This window comes from Notamacropus eugenii, chromosome 1, assembly GCF_028372415.1.
Source record: "Notamacropus eugenii isolate mMacEug1 chromosome 1, mMacEug1.pri_v2, whole genome shotgun sequence".
NCBI classification, from domain to species: Eukaryota; Metazoa; Chordata; class Mammalia; order Diprotodontia; family Macropodidae; genus Notamacropus; species Notamacropus eugenii.
This window is the reverse complement of record NC_092872.1, coordinates 672,892,333-672,912,241: the sequence shown is the minus strand read 5'-3', so window position 1 is coordinate 672,912,241 and position 19,909 is coordinate 672,892,333. Positions and strand designations below refer to the sequence as shown.

Below are 19,909 nucleotides of genomic sequence, written 5' to 3'. Positions count from 1 at the left end.
TTTGCTGACTCAGAGGAAATATGGGAGACTGAATAGTGTCATATACATTTATAGTAGAAGAGACTTTGAAGATCATCTCATCCAAATTTTATTTTATAAGCATGAAAACTGAAGACAAGAGGCAGGTATTATATTGCTCCTCTGGGCTCAGTCTCCCCAATTCCCATTGGCACTGGTAGGTTGGTTCCCCTAGAGAACAACTGACTGCTTCTCCCCTCAGAGTTCTAGAGGTAGGAATGGAGTTCCTGTCACTCACACACTCCCATTTGGTATGCTTCCCAATGCCAATGAACTGACTGACATAAATTAGCTTTTACAAAAGGAAATTCACTAAGAAGATACAGTAAGAAGAGTCATTTCAAAACAGTCTCCCCAAACTAGGGATTCATATACATAAAGTCATATACATAAGGTCCCTGGGGACAATACATTGCTACTCAACAGGTGATCAGGCTCCCATGTGTAGACCACATCTAGGATGGAGAGGCACCTCTAAACTCCTGGCTCAGGGAGCCCTCTTCTCTCTTTGTGGAGTCATCATGAAAGTCCCCTCAGCAGCAGCTCTCTGTTCCAAGGGTCATTTCCTTCGACAACACTTCCTTCTGTCAAATCCCTACAGCTTCCTTCCCACCTCCACCCATAGGCTCTTCTCTCTTGTTGACCACTGCCACGGCATCTGGTGGACTCTGCTACCACCCCCAGTTGGGAACGAGGGAGAACGTCTCTGAATACTGGTTCACCTAAAATCAGCAAAGAATAAACACAAAAGAAACAGCAAATGTCATGTGTTCATAAACATATTGACAGCAACAGATGGGGATAAGGCAGCTGCTGCCCCTATCTCTAACGATTCTTGATTCATTCTACAGCCAGGAAGGAAAAGAGCCAACAAGGCTGGGGAAGGGATGTATCTGTCAATGCTTTTATATGCAAACGCAGTTCTGATTCTGGCAGACTAAATCCTCAGCTCCTCCAACTCTCTGCCACCCAGAAGGTTCCTCCTCACCTCCTCCCCCCACCTCAGTCACTCCAGACTGGAAGAAGGCTTTCCCCAAGAATTGAAACCTGGCAGGAAATATTCCGAAAGCCCACCAGAAAGCTCTAAGGCAGGCACGTTGTAAGGACTCTCACTGGCCATTGCACTGTGAAATTACTTGACTAAGATAGTAGCAATAGTGATGGATGGGTAGAGGAAGATTATGGTGATTCTGGTAAATATCAGTGGTAGTAATTCACATCTTTGTGGTCTTTTGAGGGTTCCAAGGTTTTTTCCTCATAACACTTCCCAAGGATAGATGGCATAAGTATTATTTTTACATATGAAAAATTTTACATATTTATATATGATACAAATTTTACATGTATAAATATGTAATGATACATATTTATATATTACACATATTTACAATTTTACATAATTTACATGTTTTCTTGTTGTTCAGTCATTTCAGTCATGTCCAACTCTTTATGTCCCCTATTTGGGGCTTTCTTGGCAAAGATACCAGAATGGTTTACTGTTTCCTTCTTCAGCTCATTTTACAGATGAGGAAACTGAGGCAAACAAGGTTAAGTGACTTTCCAGGGTCACACAATTAGTAAGTGTTTGAGGCCAGATCTGAATTCAGGTCTTGCCAGCTCTGGGCCAGGTACCACATTACATGTTTTACATATGAAGAAACTGAGGTCAAAGAATTGAACTGAATTGTCAGAACCACATATATAACATGAATAGATAGATATGTATATAGCATGGAGGATTATTGGTACCATTTCCCTAGAGGGAAGATACTCATGATACATCATGATATTCATAAGCCTAACAATGACATTGCTGAAAAACATGTGTGTTGGGAAATAGGACGTCATTTGAAAAGAGACACATTTAGAGCCTCTCGCCATTTAGAGACTCGTTCCCCAAAAGCAATAACCTTTCTTTTTGTATTCTGTGTGAGACTTCCTCCATGACAATGAAGAACACAGGTGAGCATAGGTCTCTATGGCATCTATGGATGTATATCCATACTGATATGGAAGAGAGGTATATATCCTATACAGATACAATAAAGTAGTTGTGCCAAACTCAGAAACATATCCCTGCAGGCTACACAGTGACTTAAAAAACCACAAATTAACACTATCTACTTTGTACTGTATTTTTATTTAGGGACAGCTAGACAAGCAGAATGGGTACAGTCCTGGGCCTGGAGTCAGGAAGACCTTGGATTCTTATTAGATGGTTGATTCTGGGCAAGTCACTTAGTCTCACTTTCCTCCACTATTAAATGAGAATAAAATAGCACCTACATCCTAGGATTGTTGTGAGAATCACATGAAATTATAATTGTAAATCATTTAGTGTAGTGCCTGGCACTTTGTAAATGCTACATAAATGTTAGCTGTACCAGATATTTAGCGTTCCAAAGGCTTCCAAGATCTGATCTTTTTATAATTTTATCATATGCATGGGAAATACTGAGTTTGAGGAAGAGATACCTTAATTTTAAAAAAAAATCAACAGATAATATCAAGATCTTAAATTCTTTTTATTTCTTCATTAGGTATATGACTATAAAGATGCTTGGTAGAAGACAGCTTGTGAAAGCCTGCTTGTTCCCTCTTTGCATATTCAATCCACATGTTACAATGCACACCGAATCTGCTGCTGAAGCCAATGGCCGAGGCCCTTGGTTATCCCGTCACACTAGAGGGGCCTGAAGTCTGGACTCACATGTGTAGATTAGTCCTGGTGGAACCTGGTCCATAAAGAGAAGGGTTGGGCTTTTTTTGTTGTCGTTCACTCTGGATCTGTATGTTACTCAATGGTACGACCCCAGGGAAAATCACTAAAATATAGAGTTGACTCATATCTGGTATATTCCCAAAGGGTAATGGGAAGGTAATCAATAAGCAATGCAGATCAGAAATAATAGCTCTCCTAAAGATTTTTATAAAGATAAGTAAGCCTATGGATTAGTAGTAGCTCACGTATTTTCAGACACCTTTTTGAATGAAAATACTATATGTGGTATTATCTATTCTTTGCTTAGCACTGGAGATATTACTGTTGGAGATTTTTACGTATAGATATTAAAAGTTCCATTTTATAATGATATAAATCCAATGACTCAACTCCCTCCATGCCCCAATTGCCTGACCCACTACCACCACCACTACCTTGGACCCCATCCAATAAGGTGCCTAGGTATTTTAAAATACTTTTATACAATCTGAAGAGTGTAAGTGCTTCACCCCAACACCAGACACAGGACCACCATGTGGCTATAGAAGGACCATGAACCAAGAGGTCTTGGAAGCTGGTAAGGATGTTCTACTATGCAGTGTCATCTCTGCTCTGGGAAAGCTCACTGGAGACGAGAACCTGCATATGCATCATTTTCTCTCTATCATACTGTACAACCGATTAAACAGTGAGCTATCTGAAAGCAACATAGACAGGAAGGAGTCTACAGGAAGAAAAGGATTAGGCAATTTAGACAGAAGTCTAGAAGAGTGAACAGTTCACACTCTCCTGAATCTGAAAAAGAGAAAACGTTTGTTAATGGATGTTCTATATTTTGGAATATGCTATCATCAGTAGTAAACATCATTTAACCAATGAAATCAAGTCTTTTAAAAAAAAATTCTGTATTTTTCCTCTTTAAAAAATTTCTATTTTTAGATTATATGACTTTACTGGAAAGGACCTTAGAGATCATTTAGTGAGTTCAACTCCTTCATTTTACAAAAGCGGAAATTTGACCCCAGAGAAACAAAGAGACTTGCTCAATGTCACACATAGCTGGGACTTGCAACAAGACTCGTGACTTCCTGCCCGATTTAAAAGTGTGGACACCCACATTTTTAGAATTAAGAATGACTCATTAAATGAAGTCCTAGCTTACTTTGCTTGTATGTCTCAATATTTTAGTACAGTGCCATAAATATAAGGGACATCTAATAAAAATTAGTGAATCTAACTAGTCATTCATTGAAATGTTTCGGATTGTTACTTACTGCTCTGGTCAGTGAGGCAACTCTATGGTGGTATAGTAGATAGCAGGCTGGACCTGGAGTCCAGAAGATCTGAGTTCCAGTTTGGATTCACACACTTATCAGCTTCATGTTCCATCACTTTACCTCTCTGTCTGCCTCAATTTCCAAATCTGTAAAATGGAGATAATAATACTTACTGGTTGTAAGGATAAAATGAGATATGTGTAATGTGTTTTGGAAGCTTTAAGGTATGAGATAGAGGCTAACTGCTAAAATTAAAATGGCAAAAATCTGTATTCTAGCCTATGTGTTGAACAGATTTTAAGAGATTTTGAACAAATCACTCAACCACTTTGAACTTCAGTTTTCTCCTCTGAAAAAGAGAAGCTGGGCTCCATATCCCTGGGGTTCCTTCTAATTCTAAATCTACGATCTTGTGATCCTATAATTCTATGAGGTACAGTACAAAACTATATTTCTCTGCTTTATGTCAGGACATATGTAGTTGCCCTTCTATGGTCAAGTCAACACATAATTATAAGAACATTTTTTTTTCTCCTTTAGTATCCTTTGGGCAAAGTTAACATGCTTAAGGGAAAAAATTAGAAATGTCCTAGTCCATTCATCAAATGTAAGTTTCTGGAGAGAAGAAGCTGATTTTTTATCACTGTCTTTCTCTCCCCTAAACTAACCAGGCGCTTAAACTGAGACTTGTGATAGTTTATTCTATTGAATGTTACTTATAAACTTCATTATCTACAGCATAAAGCTCAGTGATCATTTTGGAAATGAGAAAACTTGTCTGATTTCTATATCAAATGACTACTAGAAATAAAGCTTTCATAGCAGAAGATTTCTAAATTTCGAATCAAAGAATCTGAGTTTGAGTCCCAGCTCTGCATTTTCAGTGACCTTGTTGGGCAAATCACTTAATAAGTCTAAAAATTATTATTATAATTATAATAGCATTCATATAAGGTTTGTAAGATACTTTATGTGTGCATATGTTTGCGTGTATAGACACACACATGTATAATTACATCCTTTATTCCTCACAATGACCCACTTCTCTAGGTCTCAGTTTTCTCAAATGTAAAATGAGCGGCTTGGACTCAATGACATTAAATAGGAGTTCTCAGCATGAGATCCGTGAACTTCTTGGGTTTTTTTTTAATATTTTAAATATTTTGATTGCTGATTTTCAATATAATTGATTTCCTTTGTAATGTATTTTATTTTATGCATTTAAAAACATTCTGAGAAGGAGCCCAGAGGCTTTACTACACTACTTGAGACACAAAAAAGTTAAGAACCTCTGAGTATTCTTCCAGCTCTAAATCTGTGATCCAAAGCCATTTTTACTTTGATGTGTGTACAAGATTCCTATCTTTTCCCTTAATGCATCCAAAGGTCATGTAAAATCTCTAAATATACCATTTATTTATGAATCTTACCTCCTGAGGATGAAAGCAGGAGAAATTTGTTCTGAGAATTTAACATCCTGTCCTGTTTGGAACAAAGAATAAATACACAAACATGAGGATATCTCTATGACTTTTTCTTAAACCTAGGGTACAATATTTCAGAAAATCTCCCTTACTTTCTTTGTTTGACAAAGATCAAGAAATATTCATGGGACTATTACTCAAAATAACACTGTTAATTTATTTTGATGGGTAACGTTAAAAAAAGTCACTGCTCTAATACGCTGCACTCCTGAATATGAATTTATTTCTACTAGTAATGCTAAAAAATGCAGCCCTCAATATCAACTTCTTTCTGTTAGTAATGCTAAAAAAAAAAGTCACTGTTCCAATACACTGCAGCCCTGAGTATCAACTTCTTTCTTTTGGTAATGGTAAAAAACAAACAAATAAACAAAAAAGACCAGTTACTGTTCCAATACGCTGCACTCCTGAATATCAACTTCTTTCTATTAGTAATGGTAAAAAAAAAAAAAAAGAAAAAAAGTTACTGTTCCAATACACTGCACCCATGAAGGAAGTGAAAAGAAACCTATTAGATTACCATGGAGTCAACTGAAACCACAGTGGTACACTATTTCAAGAGCTATCTTCCTACATATCTGTTTTGTCTCTTGCATGATACTAACCCCTCAGCAAGTTTTCTCCCTTTATTCTAATTTGTCAGTAATCATTATACCAGAAGTCAGTTAACAAACATTTATTAAACACCTACAATGTTCCAGAAGCTATGGTAAGTACTGGTGATCAGAAAAAGAAGTGATTCTGAATAAATGAAAGCTGAAATGCACATTTTGTTATCATTTGCAATTATTTCCCCTTGCATCTAGGGAGCAATATTAAATATATTTTCTTTATTTGCTGGCTAAATTAGTTTAAACATTTTAAGTGTTTAAGGGTTCAGGTTGTTTTTTTTTTTTTTAATAAAGAAATAAAAGAACCACAAGGCTAAAGACATTGCAATATTTCTGTCAAAAACTGGAACTAATGGAAAATTATTAAATAAAATTATCAAACAGAAAATATAAATAAAGCAAGATAAGAAGCAGAGAAAATGAAAAAAGGAGAAAATCATAGAACAGTTTTTAGCATGTCAACTGAGCATGAATGTTAAGGACATGGCTATGAAGGACAATTAATCCAAAGCAATACTATACATAGTATAATAGAATACTCACAATATGGGTAATATTGGGAAATACAACATGGCTACTGTTCAATGTTGTATAACTTAGATGCTGATTTTCTGGATCTAAAAAAAGGGGGGGAAGGTAATAGAACAAGCATTTAAGCAGGACCCAACACATGCCAGGCACTGTGCTAAGCCCACAACACCAAGTACCAAGTGCCTGGACCCAGTGCTTTATCCACTGCTTCATCTAACTGCCTCCTAAAAACTCCAGTGAGAAAACTAAGATAGACTCATTGAGGAAACCATAACTGGCTTCAATTCAGAGAGTCCAGGAGGCACTCTCTGAAGCAGACAAAGAGAACTTTCTACAATCTTTTGGTCTTCTCACTGGACTCTAGAAACCTTTTCTATGAGAAATGGTTCCCTCTGCTTATGTTGTTACCAGTGTACGTTTTCCATCTCTTTAAGGTTAGGATTTGAAAGGTCAGATTCACAGTGGCTGATTATTTTGCCATGGATATTCTGCCTATGTTTTGGGTAACTGTCAACAGACAGTACCTTGATGAATGGTTCCTAACCATCCATAAAACATCTAGATGTTCCCTAGCTCAGAATGACTCTTTGTTAGAGTTGATAATCCCACAGGTCTGACCAGGTCACCTCCTCCTTACTCAGCAAACTCAAGTGACTCCCTATTACCTCCAGGATCAAATAGAAAATCTTGTTTAACAAAGTCCTTCACCTTTCCCTTATCACCTACTCCTCTTCTCCCCACTCTTACATACACACACTCTGCAGTCCTGTAGCACTGACTTCCTCTCTGTTTCTTGAATAAGATCCTACATCTCCCATCTTCCAGGCATTCCTGCTGCTGCCTCCATGCCTGGAATGTTCTCCCTAGTTGTCTCTGCTTCCTGTCTTCCTTCAAGTCCCAGCTAAAATCCCACCTTGTACAGGAAAACTTTACTCATTCCCCTTAAATTCTATTGCCTTCCCTCGACTGGTTATTTCCAATTTATCCTATATATAGATGGTTTGTATATAGTCATTTTCATAGTATCTCCTCCATTGGACTGTAAGTTAATCAAAGGCAGGGACTGTCTTTTACCTTTTTGTATCCCTAGCACTTAGCACAGTGCCTGGAAAATAGTAGAATCTTAATAAACAGTTGTTGACTGCCCTACATTGTAGACACTTACTAAATGTATTCTCTGTGGGTTTCATATTTTTTATCTCCAAACTAAGGAGAAGGTAGCTAGGTGGCTCAGAAAATAGAGGGCCTGGGGTCAGGAAGATTTGAGTTCAAATCTGTTCTCAGACACTTACTAGCTTTGGGCAAGTCACTTAACCCCTCTTTGCCTTAATGCACTGGAGAAAGAAATGGAAAACCACTCCAAGAGCCTTGCCAAGAAAACCCCATGGACAATGTGGTCCATGGAGTCATGAAGAGTCAGACATAACTGAATGACTAAACAAGAGCAGCAACAGAATGAGAGAAATGTGTTCTAAAATCCTGTCCAATTCTAAATCCTTTGATTTTATGCATACCTCATTAATATTCTGAAATGACTACAGAAATCTTCCTGCCTAGTTCCAGGATTCCACCAGTCTCTGAATACTTCTTTCAATGATCAGGTTTTGTTCAGCCAACTTGACTGACACACATATGTTGAAATAACCCTTAATGAGCCCAACAAGTGGGGGAGGGGAGGTGGGTAAGGTAAAAAAAAAGCAATTCCAAACTCACTCATTGACTATATCAGTATCAAAAGTGCTTAGTTCTCACAGCATAGACTGCAATGAGTACTAAAGATAGCACCAAATCAACTTATTCACATATCACTAAATTAACTTCTTCTGATAAAGACTAGTAATGAGGAAAGATGGTGTTATCACAGTAACTTGTTCTCAGTCTGGAAAGCCTGATCTGTGAGATGGTATCAGCTGCTTTTATCAACCCACCAAAAAGTGCACAGAAAGAGGAAGCAATATTAAAAGTTCATTTGCCTGATTGCTTTCTCAGCACAGTGCTTTTGCTGAAGTTTCAGATGAATGGGAGATACCAAAAGGACTTGATAAAATGGTAAATCATTCTTGCAAATGTTCACATAAGAATGTTAAACATATGCCTGCAAATTCTGACTGGATAGGAATGTGTAAACTATCTACAGAAAGCAAGTTAAGCCTGTAAAAGTATAAAGATGAGGGATTAGACCTGGGATTTCATTGGTTGTAGGGGTGGGAACCTGTGGCCTCAAGACCACATGCAGCCCTCTAGGTCCTCAAGTGTGGTCCTTTGAATCCAAACTTCACAGAACAAATCCCCTTAATAAAAGGATTTGTTCTGTAAAACTTGGACTCAGTCAAAAGGCTGTACCCAAGCCTAGAAGGCTATGTGTGGCCTTGAGACCGCAGGTTTCTCGCCTGTGGTTTAGAGGGATCTCAGTGAAGATCCTCCTTGGCCAATACAGGTTGACCCCTTCTATGCGATATAGAGAGAATTGCCCAAAGCCCTGAGAAGTTGAATCACTCTCTGAGAGTCACAAAAATATATTTGTTAGAAACAGATTTTATGTCTTCTTTTCAATTAAGGATGGCTCTCTGTCCTACTAGACACTTACTAGCCATGAGACCCTGGGCAAGTCACTTCACCCTGTTTTCCTCACTTTCTTTATTTGTAAGATGAGTTGGAGAAGGAAATGACAAACCACTCCAGTATCTTTGCCAAGAAAACCCCAAAAGAGGTCATGAAGAGTCAGACACTACTGAAATGACTGAACAACAATAAATTCTGTCTTCTACTATGCCAGTGTTGTTATCATCAATCTCAAATAGAAACAGAGGCCATTAAACTATACGTAAAAATTCCTGTGGGAAGCATATTGACTTAGAAAACCACATATTAATATTACCTGTGTTCTATTGTGTATTTATTTATTTTGTTAAATATTTCCCAATTACATTTTGATCTGTTTCATTCTCAGGCTGAATGTCGCCAAGCAGGCATGAGGCCATGAGGCCTTCGGCAGTATGGCGGTCACCTCTGCTCTATCCCATACTGATGACTTTTATACAGTGTGCTATGATTTGTGAAGTAGCTTACTCAAGTTGATCCTCACAACAACCCTTTGAAATAATTCAGATATTAAGTCCCTACTTAATGGTGTGCCAGGTACTGTTATAGGCACTGGGGAAAATACAAAGAAAAAGCACAACAATCCCTGTCCCCATAGATCTTATACTCTATGGGAAGGATTAACATGAAAACAGATATGTAAATGGAAAATATATGCAAAATTTTACAAATTAATTTCAAGAAGAAGAGAGTATGAATTGCTTGATGGGAAGGTAGAATCAGGAGTGGAGGTATTCTGAAAGCTAGGGATTCTTCTCTTCTTGGTGGCGTTTCCTTCCTATGCAAATATCCTAGTTTTTTTTGTTATGAGAGCCATTAATAGATAGGATACAGGGCAGTGAGGATGGTGCACTGGTTTTAGAATTAGAAACCTTGTTTTTGAGTTATGGTTGAATGACTTGGGGCATGTGACTTTAATTCTTTCATATATGAAATCGGGATAAAAATGACCCTTGTTTTTCAATTGTGTCTAATTCTAATTTAGGGTTTTCTTGCCAAGGATACTGGAGTGGTTTACCATTTCCTTCTCCATCTCATTTTATAGAAGTGGAAAATGAGGCAGATGGGATTAAGAGACTTGCACAAGCAAATACTATGGTAATTATTATCCCCATTTTATAGATAAGGAAACTGAGACTCAGAAAGGCTAAAGTGAATGCAAAAGCAAGCACCCCAACATACACAGGAGGGCCTGCTATCACAAGTTCTTAGATCTGCTTTTTTAAAAGGAAAGCAACTTTTGAGGGGTCAACAATCACTTTAATCAAGCACATATATCACTCACTTAGTTCAGAAGGAAAAGTCAGCACCTTGAAATTCAGAGAGAATATAAACAAAGAAATAAAGATCAACAGACAGGGCTTCCAATTGTGTTACGATAAGCAATACTTACATCACAGATCAACAGAGAGATGCAACTGTCTGACCACAAACATAGTTACTAGACAGAGAAACACCAACATCTGGGTTTTCAAAGTGGGGGCAGGGGGGGGGCTCCTTAATGGCTGCCTAGAGTCCTGTGTGGCCAAACAAATACTTCCAATGAGTAAACCCCAGAGTAAAACCTCAGAGTATTTATACATTTTTCAGAGCCAGAGGGCATCACAACCCTCTCCTCCTTCTATTTCTCCTCCCTTTCTTCCTTATTTCTTCTGTTTTTCCCCTTCTCATCCTCCCTTTCTTCTCTCCTCCCTCCCTTCCTCTTCCTCCTTTCTTTATTTTTTCTTTCCTTCTTCCTTCCTTCCTTTCTTTTCCTCTTCTTTCTTCCTTTCCTTCCTTTCATAGTCATCAACTTCCACTATGTGCAAAGCAGTATTCTAGGCACTAGAAGAAAGGAACAGTCCCTCCATAAACTTAAGATGCAGTAGAAGAGACCAGCTATACACATATAACACTAACATGAAACACAACATGAAAGGTGCGTGCATTTTCTGGGATCTATAGTTTTATAGTCTGGGTACTCCCCCTGCCCAAACAGATCACAACTCCTCTATCATCGTGATCTTCAAGAGTTGCCATTGAGAAAAAAATTCATCAACATGGTGATAAGCTTCTAACCTGACCTTTGCCTAATCTGGTCCTCCAATGACTGATTTATAATCCATCAGAGCCAGCACTTGCAGCCTCCCCAGCTAGGTTGGACATGCTTGGGTGCCAACAGAATAGTCTTCAAGAATGTAAGGTCACCTCCATACTACGACAAAGTATTGAGCAAGTCTTTAGTAGAAAGGCGAGCGTATGAGAGAGGAACAAATAAAGGGTTAGTGAAGGACTAAGTAAAGTAAAAAATTTCCCCATGCTGAAACCAAGGACAACTTTATGGAAAGAGGTTATGTCTGAGTCAGTCTTAACAGATGAGCAGCATTTTCATAGGCAGAGATAGGGGCATTTCAGGCCAGGGAACAGTATGAGCAAAGGCATTGAGACAGAAAGGCCAGAGATCAGAAAACAGATGATTCGGGTGGATGTGGGAAAGGTGCATGACCCAGATCTGCCACTAAGTTAGAGGTCAGTCAGTCAACTAGCATTCATTAAGTACCTGCTGTGTGTCAGACACTGCTTGGGATACAAGAAAAACAAAAAACAGTTGGTGATCTCAAGGTGCTCACCCTCCGAAGGAGGAGACAATGTTCAAACAACCACATGCAAACATGATATATGCAAGAAAAATTGTGAGTAGACTCAGAGGGAAGGCATGAAGATTAAGGAGAACCATGAAAGGGTTCTTGTAGAAGATGGGACTTTAGCTGAAAATTCAAGGAAGCCAGAAGGCAGAGATACAGAAGGAGAGCATTTTGAGCATGGAGGATAGTCAGTTAATTGGGAAATGGAGTTTCTTGAATGAGGAACAGCAAGGAGGCCAGTCAGTGTCACTGGATCAAAGTGGTGCTGTTTATACAATTGGGCCATAGTAGTTTGAATGGAATACTAGCATATTTGATGTTATGTCTAAGATTTGTGGCCTGTTGTAGTGCATGAAAAGACTTTAGTGTAAACCAGCAATGATCCTATAGCAATGCTCTGGAATGATTATCCCAACTACCCCTCACACTGATGAGCTGGGTCCTCAGAATGTTGTTGCTATATCCCCTCAGGACTCTAGGGGTAGCCCTGAGGGTTTGAGGAGTTGTTTTTCTAGTGCCATAGCTCATGAGCCCCCACTGATGTGCTTCCTACTATGACTATCAGTTGAGAGCCCTTAGTGAGTCAGACAATTAGCTTTTAGAAAGAGGTATTTTACCACAGTGGTAAAGTTGGGACAAAATATGCCCAGCCATAGGTCTGTAATATATTTTCCCACAAGTACATACAGAGTTCGTGTGCGTAAAGAGCCCATGTGACAAAGGAGTAACTCATAGGTCCTGGAAGTCCTTTTGTTGGAGTCTTTAAGATGCTCTGCATAGACAGCTTTTCTCCTGTACTCTTTGCCATACTTTGAATCTGTGTCTAGTCTGTCTTTGGCTCCCAAGGCAAACAGATAGTTCCATGAGTTGATCTAGGGATGCTACTAGGTCAATGACAGGAAACAGGAACTTCTCCAGGTCCTAACTGGAGACATTCTGTATGGAAAGCCCACACAAATGAATCATCTTCTTTAGAAAAGCACAGTCTATTTGTGGAACAGACTAAACATAGGTTTGAAATGGAATTATTTCAAATGACACATTCTTGGTAAATGCCCTATTCAGTATCACAGTCAAGGAAGTATAGCCCATAGCTATCAGAGCCCCGATGGCTTCCACTAGAGTCTCTTCACATACTGGAACAGATGTCAGTCTCAGGTATAACACCAGATATCTGATGCCCATTTACTATTAGCCCCCTCTGGTGCTAATATTGACTGTGGTTTAAAATTTTGTATATGTAGCCCAGCTGACGAAGGAGTGAATGAAATATTTAATAAATGTCTACCATATGCAAGGCACTGTGCTGAGCACTGGAGATACAAACACAAAGATCAGACAATCCCTGCCCTCAAGATACTTAGATTTGAGTAGGAGGAGGCAACACACAGGGGAGTGGTGGCCAGAAAAGGAAATTTGCTTCCAGGGAGTCACAGGGGTTATGACTGGAGCCATAGGGCATTGCTAAAAACTCACCCTAAATGTACCTATAATCTTCCAATAGGATGATACCATCTAACAATGAAGAAAATGGCTAAAAAAGAACAATTCCTACTAATTTCCCATCCAAAGCCACTCACACCTAATCTATCCTGGAATGCTAATTCCATTTTCCAAAGACCAACATTTCCTTTTGCTGACTCTTAAAATGTGTGTGTTGGTGGTTGAGGTGGAACAGCGTGTCCACTTGTGGTACTGGAGGGATATCTACAATGAAATGAAAGGGCTGAGGATCTTGTAACCACTACCAGCAACTCACAAAGCCTTTTCCCAGAGCCTGTGCACAATTTCCATCATGCAATTTAGGGAACAAAGGGAAATGAGGAGCTATACTAATGGTGTTGGTGGCTCCATGTCTAGAGATCACAAACAAGCTATAAATTAATGGAACAGAGTCCCATACAGTTACTATCCAGAAGGATAACTAAGCTGACTTGGCAAGGTCTCAACAATGTAGAAACTCTAGTCCCAGAGGCCTGACACACCTACTCACCTCTAACACCTAGTACTTAGAAGTACTAAGAGTAGTTTCCGCATGAGAGCACCCACAGGGAGGGGACAGGGAGATAAAGATCACAGAGCCTTCCAGACCAAAGAAACACTAGAATACTAGACACAGCCACACCCTTCCTAGGTCCAGAAGGTTTAGCTGGTTGTGAATCACTTCCATAACTAAATTTGCCACTAGGCTACATAATAGCAACCAGGCTAACAATCCCTGGAAATACCTCTCTTTCTCCTTCTTAGTCTTGCTACTACATATTCCATCCCATGCTCCCATATAAAAGCAATGAAATGCAGCCTAGATCTAACAGCTCCCTTGTTTATCCAACCCTGGTACTGCTTTAGCTAGCTGTTACTTGGTCCTCTTGGGCAGCTAGATAGAGTGCCAGGCTCAGGGTTAGGAGGACCTGAGTTAAAATCTAGACTCAGAGGCTTACTAGCTGTGTGACCCCGGGTAAGTCACTTAACCCTGTTTGCCTCAGTTCCCTCATCTGTAAAATGACAAACCACTCCAGTGTCTTTGCCAAGAAAACTCCAAATGGGGTCATGAAGAGTTGGACCTGACTGAACAATGAATGCTGGGTCTTCTGTTCTCTCTGATTCTGGTACTCTCACCATAATACTTAACAATACAGCTGCAGCATGTGTCCTAAGAGGGGACCCAAACTTTGACTGGAAAGTGAAACTTTTGTGTCCACCAAAGAACTCATTTAAAGGCAATCAAGTAAATTCTTTGCTACAAGGGATGGCTGTTTGGAAAAGAAGAGAAAGACGTGGGGAAATTTGGGGGCAATACAAAAACAAAAGATAACAGTAACATTTATTTAAAAAGAAACAAAACTATAGTCAAATACAGTCGTTCCCACTTTCTCCGTCACAGAGGGTACTGGTGCCTGAGCATTCAAAATGTGTGGGGCTGGGTCCAAGTGACTAATAGTAATAGAAAGCATTTATATTGTGCTTCGAGGTTTGCAGAGTTTTACCCAAGTTACCACTAATGATGAGGAGGAGGAGGATGGTGATGGTGATGGTGTTTGGAATTGATTGTGTGACATGGGAGATACCGGCACAGGACAGTTCAGCATGGCATGCCCACATCAGAGAAGGTGCTGCGCTCTATGAAGCAAAGCAGAATTGAAAGAGCATGCATAAATTTAGAGTATCCATCCCAAATGTTTACGCAGACTATCTGTGCCTGACTTGTGGTAGAGCATTCCGAGCTCATATGGGTCTGATCAGCCACAGTCAGACACACTGAAACTTCACATTATCATAGTGATGTGATTTTGGTCCTCTTCAAGAGCAAAGGACAACCACCACCACCACTATGTGCCAGACACTGTGCTAAGTGCTTTACAAATATTATCTTATTTGATCCTCACAACATCCCTGGGAGGTAGGTATTATTGTTCTTTATTAGTTTCAGTTGTGTCCAACTCTTTGTGACCCCATTTTGGGGTTTCTTGGCAAACATACTAGAGTAGTTTGCCATTTCCTTCTCCAGCTCTTTTGACAGATGAAGAAACTGAGGCAAACAGGTTAAGTGACTTGCCCAGAGTCATACAGCTAGTAAGGTGTCTGAGGCTGGGTTTGAACTCAGGAAGATGAGTTTCTGATTTCAAACCCAATGCTCTATCCACTGTGTCACCTAGCTGCCCTAGGTGTTATAATTATACCCATTTTATGGATGAGGAAACTGAGTGTTGGAGAAATCAAGTGACTTGTCCAGGATCACAAATTAGTAAGTGTCTAAGGCTAGAGTTTAATTCTGGTGTGCCTGAATCCAGGTTCAGCACTTAATCAGCTATATCAGAGGAAAGTTAAAACTCCAGAAAGACTCAAATTTCTTCCTTCTGTTTCCTGAGAATGGCAAGGACATGATCACAGTCCACAGATCCAATGCCTATAGCAGCTATGATTGGGAGCCCAGGCTTTGCACCAGACCACCCAATGTGATAAGGAAAGAGAGAACTGCTTCTATTATTTCCTGGTGTAATTATTAGGAGAGTTCCTCCAGCACATGATCTCCTTCTCCCTGAAGAGGAACTAGGAACAAGCTCAGTTGACACAACTCAGATGAACACTTATCACTCTGGTTCTGATATGATAGCACTGTGTTAGCTGGTTTCCTGTGCTGCTATACCCCGGAGTGGGGGAGGAGGGGAGATTCAGTACTAACACCAGGTGTGACCTAGATCAACACCAACACTGTGACGATTCCCCATATACCATAAGAACCATTTAAAAGGAGGAGACTCAAGGCCAAGCACACAGACCTGCTAACCCTACCTTTCTTAATTTCTGTTATTTTCTTCCCTGCAAACATGGTTCTTACTCTATACACAATATTCTCATGCAGAGTAATTCTCTGCTCCTCACTCATTCATTGTTTCTTCTAACATTTTCAACATCATTACGTGCTCTTTTTGCACCAAGGCTTGTCTCTTTCATTTACTATCCTTCACATTCCACTTTCTTAACAAGTGGCATCTCAACTCTATGTCAATAAAATGTAAGAAGAGACTACAGTCAAGACTGGCCTTTTCCCTACTCCATCTGACAAACTATTTAATAAAGCTTCTTACTGAAGTTGGTATTCGAAATAAATTCCCATAATGAGTTCCTATTCTTAACCAAGACTTTTTTTAAAAAATTGTTCAATCAATGAAAATCTGCCTTCTTATCTTCCCACATCCAGTTGAGAAAGAAAAAGAAACAAAACCCTGTTATAAACATGTATAGTCAAGAAAAAACTAATTCCTATTTTGGAATCATCTTTCTACCAGGAGATAAGTGGCATGATTCATAATGAGTCCTCTAGAATTGTGATTTGTCATTGTGTTGATCAGAGTTCTCAAGTCTTTGACGGTTATTTGTATTTATAATATTGTTTTTATTGCATAATTCTGCTCACTTCACTCTGTATCAGTTCATACAAGTCTTCTCAGGTTTCTCTTGTCATTCCCTTCATCAATCTTATAGCACAATAGTATTCCATTCCATTCACATATCATGACTTGTTCAGCCATTCTGCAACTGATGGGCACTCCCTCCATTTCTAATTCTTTGCCACTGGAAAAAAGAGCAATTATAAAATCAGGACTTTCAATACTTTAAAATATTATCATTTGAAGCTATTATTGATAGTTTAATATTGTTCATCTCTATCAAGTTTAACAATCCTTTGATTATCATTAACCAGGTAAGGCATTAAAAAGGGATACATGTGTTCATTAAAGGCATCCATCACTTTGATCCCCTTTCTTCTTCTTCCCAAAGAAAGGTAAATTTGGATGGCCAAAGATGCCCAGTTGACTTGGGTTTTTTCTGGTCCCTTCCCTTCCCTCCCTTCCCCTCCCCTTTCTTTACTGTCCCCAGTAACTGTTGCTATTTCCCTCCCAGCCTGATATCTTTCTTTTCTTTGCCTCATTAAAGGGGCCATGCCCTGGCTACCTCTTAAACAGACCTATTCAACGAACGGGCATTACCTCACTCTAAGTGAGTACCTGCATAGACCTTGATCTAAAGGGGCCAAGGTCCCCCAGTGCATCCTGGGTAATCTCCAGTCATCCTGATGAATATCTGGTCACTGGATTCTGATGGCTCTGGAGGAGAAGTGAGGCTGGTGACCTTGCACAGCCTTCTCTCACTCAAAACAAAGCCAAGTGCAAATCATGTCATCATTTCTCTGATGGTATGGTCTTCTTCACCAATGAAGGATGAACAGACAACCATCACTTTCATTATGAATGTATTGTGTAAAGTTTAAGTAAAAGACCATAGTTTGTTCAGCCACTCTCCCGTTCAACAAATTGTAGCCTTTCATTTAATCACTTGGGGAATGGCTGAATAAATTATGGCACATGAATATAATGGAATAATACTCTTATGCCATAAGAAATAATGAAAGGGATAGCTTCAGAGAAACTTGGGAAGATCTGTTTGATCTGAAGCAGAGAGAAACAAGCAGAATCAGGAAACCAATTTACACCATAATAACAACACTGTAAAAATAAACAACTTTGAAAGACTTATAAATTCTAAATCAGTGCAATGACCAATCACAATTTCAGAGAGCTGATCATCATCAGCTAAATTTGTTATCGGAAAAGTGCAAGCCACAAAATTCAGAAAGAGACTTACGTCAATTAGATACAGCCAGTGTGGAAATTTGTTTTCCTTGACTATGCAGATTCACTACAAGGCTTTTGTTTCTCTTTCTTCCTTTTCGTCTAAAGGGGAGGGCTTGGTAAGAGAGAGAGTAAATGTTTCTTAATGGAAAATAAAATGAAATTTTAAAAGAAAAAAGAAAGAATTAAAATGGAAGAGAGATTTCCTAAGGATGGCAAGGCATTCTGAATATAACTTCAGAATACTACAGGACCTCTTTAATGAGATTCATGGCCATTCAAAAGAGATTGACCTAGAAAACCATATGGGGAAACCCAAGCGAGTTGGAAAATATGCCTTGCTCTGATTATAGTAATCAAGGGAATGGACAGCCCATTCAACTAATCCATCAGTCCAAACCTATATCCTGGACAGGCACCACTGATGGATAGTGAGATGAGCTAACCCCCCCCCCCCCCAAGCTGAATAGGAGCAGGGAGAAAGGCTAAAATAATTCCACATCAATCTCTGACACCAAAGTCCATCCTTTCCACAAAATATTCTCCCAGTGATGATGCTTGGCTTTGATTCCTAGCATGCTACAGTATCCAAAGGCTCAAAGTTGCAAATAATCCAAAGAACAACAGCAAGATCCATAGGAATTATAAGTAAACTAAACAATATTACTAATGATGATCTGTGTGCAGGATCTTCTGTAAAAACAATATCATCAAGGACAAATATGACTGGGAAAAGAGACGGGCTGGTCACATATTAACACATGAAATAATAGATTGCCCTAGTGTTGCATTGGTATTGATGAAATGTTAAAAGACCTGTAGTAAGGTTTTGTTAAAAGTTATACTGACTTAGTCACCCATTTTTCACAGAACTGCTTATCAATCAGTGTTGGGGGAGTTGTCACCCGGTCTGAGCTTTGTACTGTCTTCTATGTATCACATTATCAAGTTACCTCCTACCTGTTTGTCCCTGTTGAACATCACATAGCCCTCATGTTCCTGCTACCTTGGGGAGGTGATGAGTTGCAATGGTTCATCCCCTTTACTGACAGAGACCTATCCAAATTGTCTATATCTCATTAAGAAAGTTATCAGTTAAAAACTGGATCCATATCAAATTCCTTTCTGATCTCCAGTGATCAATTAGCCTGTCAACATGTTGCACTTTCATGCTTTTAACAAATTCCTTTTAATTCTCTTTGTCTTGAGTTTGTGTGAAAGCCCAAAGAAAGAATTTTCCTTATAATAGCTTCTAGCACGTTGGGTGAATCCTCTATGGAAAAACATGAAGAACTGCATAGGTTGAGAAAACATGGCTGGGTTGAAATGTATACCTGTGGAAGGAAAATCTGCATTGATAAGATCATGGAATGGATGAACTGGAATAAGTAAGCATTTATTAGGCACCTACTATGTGCCAGATACTGTGCTCATTACTTTACAAATATTCTCATTTGATTATATGATGGACACATTAGAGCATCATAGAACTAATTTTTAGTTTATTCATTAATTTTTTTAGTTAATTATTATAATGCTAGGTGGTACAGTGGATAGAACCCTGGACTTTGAAGAAAATTTGAATTCAAATTTGACTTTACCAGCTATGTGGCTCTAGGCAAATCACTTAAGCTCTATCTCAGTTTTCTCATATATTAAATGGGATTAATAACAGCATGTACCTCCCAGGATTATTATGAGGATCAAATGAAATAATGTTTGTAAAATGGCATGCATTTCTTAAAGCATTATATAAAGGCCACTTAGAAGGAGCAGCACAAAACCACTTTAACAACAAAAAGTTTTATCAAGTGGTTTGAAAAGGTGACAAAAATAAGAAATTCACTGATAGTCAAGATGGGGAAGACAGATATGCAAAATGACTCACAAAACCAAGCTGAATTCTA

At 39.0% G+C, this 19,909-nt stretch overlaps 1 long non-coding RNA gene across 1 annotated transcript; it reads right to left on the bottom strand.

Annotated features, from left to right (window-relative positions):
• Positions 1-402: 402 nt before the first annotated feature.
• Positions 403-5,521, bottom strand: LOC140528237 (uncharacterized). The gene is made up of 3 exons (XR_011975117.1): positions 5,448-5,521; positions 4,015-4,163; positions 403-740 (listed from the first exon to the last, which is right to left on the bottom strand). It is a non-coding gene; the product is annotated as an uncharacterized lncRNA (long non-coding RNA).
• Between the last annotated feature and the right edge of the window lie 14,388 nt (positions 5,522-19,909).